This window comes from Helianthus annuus, chromosome 5 (genome assembly GCF_002127325.2).
Source record: "Helianthus annuus cultivar XRQ/B chromosome 5, HanXRQr2.0-SUNRISE, whole genome shotgun sequence".
NCBI lineage: Eukaryota > Viridiplantae > Streptophyta > Magnoliopsida > Asterales > Asteraceae > Helianthus > Helianthus annuus.
This window is the reverse complement of record NC_035437.2, coordinates 87,027,405-87,032,673: the sequence shown is the minus strand read 5'-3', so window position 1 is coordinate 87,032,673 and position 5,269 is coordinate 87,027,405. Positions and strand designations below refer to the sequence as shown.

The 5,269-nt window shown below is 38.1% G+C and overlaps 1 long non-coding RNA gene across 2 annotated transcripts; it reads right to left on the bottom strand.

The window, feature by feature from the left end:
- Window positions 1-1,228: 1,228 nt before the first annotated feature.
- LOC110940353 lies at window positions 1,229-2,379 on the bottom strand. Of its 2 annotated transcripts, XR_002593051.2 has the most exons (3): window positions 1,859-2,378; window positions 1,579-1,778; window positions 1,229-1,503 (listed from the first exon to the last, which is right to left on the bottom strand). It is a non-coding gene; the product is annotated as an uncharacterized LOC110940353 (long non-coding RNA). The 2 variants fall into 2 exon arrangements; XR_002593050.2 differs by having other exon boundaries at window positions 1,229-1,778; window positions 1,859-2,379.
- Window positions 2,380-5,269: the final 2,890 nt, after the last annotated feature.

The window sequence follows — 5,269 nt, the reverse complement described above, 5'->3', positions numbered from 1 at the left end:
ATCATGCACATTTGCAAAAATACGCGTTTGTTTTGTAAAACCGGTATGTTTAGTATAAACCTTTCGTAAACCTTTCAAGTTCGTTGAAATTCATTTGCAACATGGTTTATAAATATGTGTTTTCGTTCATAGAATTAGTGTTTTCTTTTGCAAAAACTTGCATGTCTTTCCACCCCCGAAAACATTTATAAAAATGTAAAACCGTAAAAAGTGGGGGTTATGAACTCACCTTGACATTCCTGTGCAAAGCTAGCTTAGTGTGATTCCGTAGTGTCGTTCCAAGAACGTGCATTTAGCTAGCGTGCAACTATATTGTTCCTAATCAAGGAATAGCTCATCAGTTTCTAGTTTAAACGTAGCTAAACTACGTGTCCGAGCTCTACCGAGTCGTAAATGAAGCGACTCTACGAAGGAAGGTGTTAGTATTTTGATTCGAAATAGCCAAACTATTGTTACTTGATCCCGTTTATAACCGGGATAAAACTAAGTCACGAAGTCGACTTAGTTTTCGAGTGTTATAAAATACATATTTATATATATATAAATATAAATATACTTACGAAGTCATGTTAGTCGTCGCGAATAGAAAGCGTAGGTGAATAGTGGTACGTATCCGAAATGTCGTATGTGGTGCGGTAATATACCGTTGTAGTTTTCGTAAGATGTAACAAATAAATATGTATATGTATTCGAATCGTTGGCGTTTGGAATAAAAATAAAACATTATTTTTATTTTATAAAAGTATATGGACCAACGATGTTTGTAATAAATATAACGATTCTATTTGTTTTGCAAAGTCGCGCGAATTAGCGACGTTGGAAATGAATATAAACAATTCTATTCGTTTTATAAGAATATTCTGATTCTATATTATTAAAACATATATAAATAACTATATTTGCTTTATAAGATTCCGAATACTAAACGTTTTGAAATAAATATGAAAACTACTTTTAGTGCGTAAGAGAGTTTAAAGTTGCCATTCGAAACACCTATAAACCTTATGCTTATGTTAAATAAGTGTCGGGTTTCGTCAACTTATAACTCGTTTTGTAACTCGTAGGACGTTGTCAAATAAAATATATTTATATTTATTTTATATAAAGAACTCGAAATTCGAAAAGGCGTCGTTTTTAGACCATAAATGCATGTCGTTTTTGGAATAAAAATACGTTTCTAGTTTCGGATTTTTACGAGAAACGGACAGAGGTTTCTCTGTTTTTGGAATAACCCGACAAATGAAAGTTGTCGTATTTTTATCAAAACTCAACAATAATTCAATCACTAAACATTATATATAAGAATTTCTCATCCAATATACCAAAACGTAAGCTAGTATCTAGTTGAATTGGGTCGAGCTCGGTCGCGTATAACTATACTAAAAATCTAAACTAATTTCCGCGTCACTAAAACTTTACCGCGTCTCGTGTTGACTGAGTTTGACCTCAGTTGACCGAGTCAATCAGAACTGTTGACCGTTGTTGACTTATGTTGACCCGAACCTGAATCGAAAATAAGAGGTCAGAACCGAGTAAAATCTGAAGTATGTTTTACTCAGATTCGAAACGTAACCAAACCTGAACCGAACCAAGTTAACTCATCCGCCCGAGTTGACTCGCCGACCGAGTTGACTCGTTTGAGTCACCCGAACCGCCTGACCGTACCGAACCCGAAACATGGACCAACATCACATCTGCATAGACTGAATTAAATCCGAACCAAAACCCGGACCCGAAATTAACAACTGATTCACAACCAGAACATCAGCGGCTGCACCCTTCAATACATCAAATCATCATCAACATCGTCGAACTTCAATAAAAAGAAAAAGAAATGAAGTAACAGAGGAGGGGTTACCGTCAAACCCATCGGACCGAGGCTCCGTCCGCCGCCATTGGGATCACAGTCGCCGCCGGTCACCGTCAAAATCCTCAATCTCCGACGCCGTGAGCGGCGGTGCCATCACCGGTTCGCCATCCATCCATCTCTCTCTCTGGACTCGCTCTCTGTCTCTCTCTTCGGTCTCACTCGTCGCCGCCGCCACCGAGGTGTGGTGGTCGGCCACACTGTTGTCGTCGGCTCCCTGTGGTTTGTCGGATGTGCATAAGCGACCGGGGGGGGGTTGTGAGTGGTGTAACCTCATCAGAAATCACGGGTCGCCGGAGTTTGGCTCCGGCTGCCGGAGCTTGCGTGAAGACAGAGGGGTGTCTGGTGAGTTGTAGGTGTGAAGGATTCTTCAAAAATGTAGAGAAGTGGAAAGATATTGACTGAAACTTGTGTGAACTAGGGTTTTCTAAAAAGAATTGCAGAGAAGGTGGAAGGGGCTTGTATGCGGCTGCAACTTTTCAAAAGAAAGTGAGGGTTTAGAGAAGATATGTTGCATTTATACTTAGGTTAACGAATGGGCTTGGGCCCAGGGCCCACAAGCCCGTTACTAGTGTTTTGAGCGGCCCAAAAACCACTACGAAGCCCGTTTCTCGACCCAATTGCCATAATATGTCGTAAGATATAATGTTAAGTCGAGATGCTAAATAAAATACGTTGGAAAGTGAGGTTTGACGCGTATATTGTCGGTTGCGTTAAAGCGTGTGAAGTGTTCCGTTTGTCGTTTTTGAATTCATTTTTTTTTTGTTTCAGTTTTCAATTACGAACATTAAAATTTGAAAGCGAAGCTAATATGTCAAAATATTTCAGCTTTGAGTTAATACACGTGCCTGATGCTTCGTTTCGTTGTCGGTGCGTTCATGTAGTCGCGTTGTTCATTCACGTTTGCATTTTGTGACATTCGGAAGCGTGAAAATTTCGCAAAACGAAATCCATAGGTTTAAATTATATGTATAAAACTCGTATTTGTCGGCGTTGTCAGTAGTCTGTTCGGTATCAGTTCGTTATCGTTTAACGCTCAGCAGATTTCTCAAAAATCCTCATACGCGCACTCTAACGTCCGATAAGCGTTCCAAGGCATACCAAGAGCCTAGTTAAGTTAATTCGTGCCTTAAACACTACTTATTATCGCCTTAAACATTTGTTAATCACGTAATTAGAAGTCGTTAATCACCGGTTGTCACATTCTCCCCCTGTTGCAGAAATTTCGTCCTCGAAATTTAGTGTATGTTATCTCCTCAAAGTTGTGTCGTTCCTAGGTAAGTCCGAATAATACCAAAGTGAATGACCGCCTAATCGAATCAAAACTGATTCAGATTTTGTGAGTGTAAAGACATTTTGCATCGGTAGGAACCCAACGGTTCAACTGAGTTTGTTCTAGAAATCGATGTCAAGTGAACGAGATGTTGTGATACTATCACCAATGTGACTAGCTTTACCAGATTCAACAGAAGAGGAAATTCAACCAATGGAATTCCAAATGAACGTTCACAAACTGCAATCAGTTTTTGAAACAACAGAATATAATACCAACGGAATCTAGCGTTGGTTGTTGTATAAGTGAAACTCGAATTCAACAAACTCAAATAAGTAGAATCGTAAAAATGATTTATCAACTCTTGAACCATTAATTGAATAAGATAAAATCAACGTGTTGACATTGTTGAGTTGCAAGGATACACAGAAATGAAATACAACCGAACCTAGTGTATCATCGTCTTAATACATAGTTGTATTAAGACTACTTAAATGATGTGTCAAACGACAGGTATATACAGTTTCACATGAGAAGACTGATCGTAATTAGCACAAGCTACAAGTTAATACCAACACCACAAGGTGTCGTAGCGAATGAAATATTTCAATAGTAGTGGTGATCGAACAAGTATCACCTGTGTTTTGCATGAAACGCTCGATTATGATTAGCCCAAGCTACAAGTTCGTTTCGACACCACAAGGTGTCGTAGTGATTGAAACAATTCAATAATAGCGGTGATCAAACAAGTATCACCGTGTTTGAAATCAAATGAAGGCTCAACAAGGTAAATTTGAATGTTTGTTCCAACAAATCTCATAGGATTTTCAATTGATAATGAAATGAATAAATAATGTTTTTCGATCGAAGATGAAAGAGCCCTAAATATCGCAAAAACGTTCGATCGATGATGAATGAACCGTTAAGAGGTACACCGAAATATGTCATAAATTTGTGTACCATTATCTTAATACACGATTGTATTAAGACTGCTTTAATATGACAATTAACAAAACGGATTTAATATAAATAAACAAATAAATAATTAATTAAATCCGTACATGATGTGTGCAAACGAGATTAGCGCAAGCTTCAAATTTGTGAGAACGTCACCACAAGGTGATCGTGATCGAGGAAACGATTCAATGAAGTCGAAGACCAAACAAGCATGTTATGGTTCAAAGCAAATGAAGTGCTTGTTGGGATTTAGTTGAATACGATGGCCTCAATCAATTATATGGAACCTCGAATTGAATGTATATTATGAGCAAGTTCAATCAATTGGACTTGGTTGAAACATAATCCAACAATGAATTCATGTATCAATAAGAAAGTTTCGACATGGCCACAACGAAAACCATGTATGCTACTCAAAAGAAAATGAGTTTTCCAAAAAGATCCGTTGACTCGATACCAAGGAGTCAACATTTTGCAATAATACGGGTCGTCTAGAATACAATGCAAAGATTTAGTATAGCGAAAAAAAAATATGTGAGTTGTTGACAAAACAACCATTCGAAGTGAAACCACATGCGTAGCAAACAATGCATGTGTAGCGTACGAATTTGTCAAGAAATAAGCAAATGAGTGTTCGCTATCATGAAATAAAATCTTTGTGATGCAATGACCATTAGAGGTAAGTAGAAATGAAAAAAAAATCTACTCACTAGGTGCAAAAGTCGGAATTTCAATAAAAGAAATTTAAGGACTTTACCTGGAATTTCGAACATAGCGTAATCGCCACTAATGAGGGAGGGGGAGTTCGAAGACATGTGACTTCTTATGCAGCGCCAATAGTTGTGAGTCTCATCAGACTAAACACCGATTGTTATGAGATCTTGTTTAAGCATACCTTAGTGTAACTAGTGTCATTTGTAGGATCATGTGGCAAGGTACTTCATTTCGCTTAGTAGTTCTCCAACTGACGGGAATTAGTATCGTTGTTGTCGTGTCCAATCGAGTTTTCCAGAAGCCTTGCCTCGAAAGTCGTGTGTGATATACTTCGAAGTCCGTTGACGTATAGTTTAAGTTTCGTGTATAGTTGCGCAATAGCGTTTCGTTCCACGTAGATTACCTGCTCGGGTAACTAAAAAGCATAGACAATATAGATAATAGCGTTTGCTGAGTTA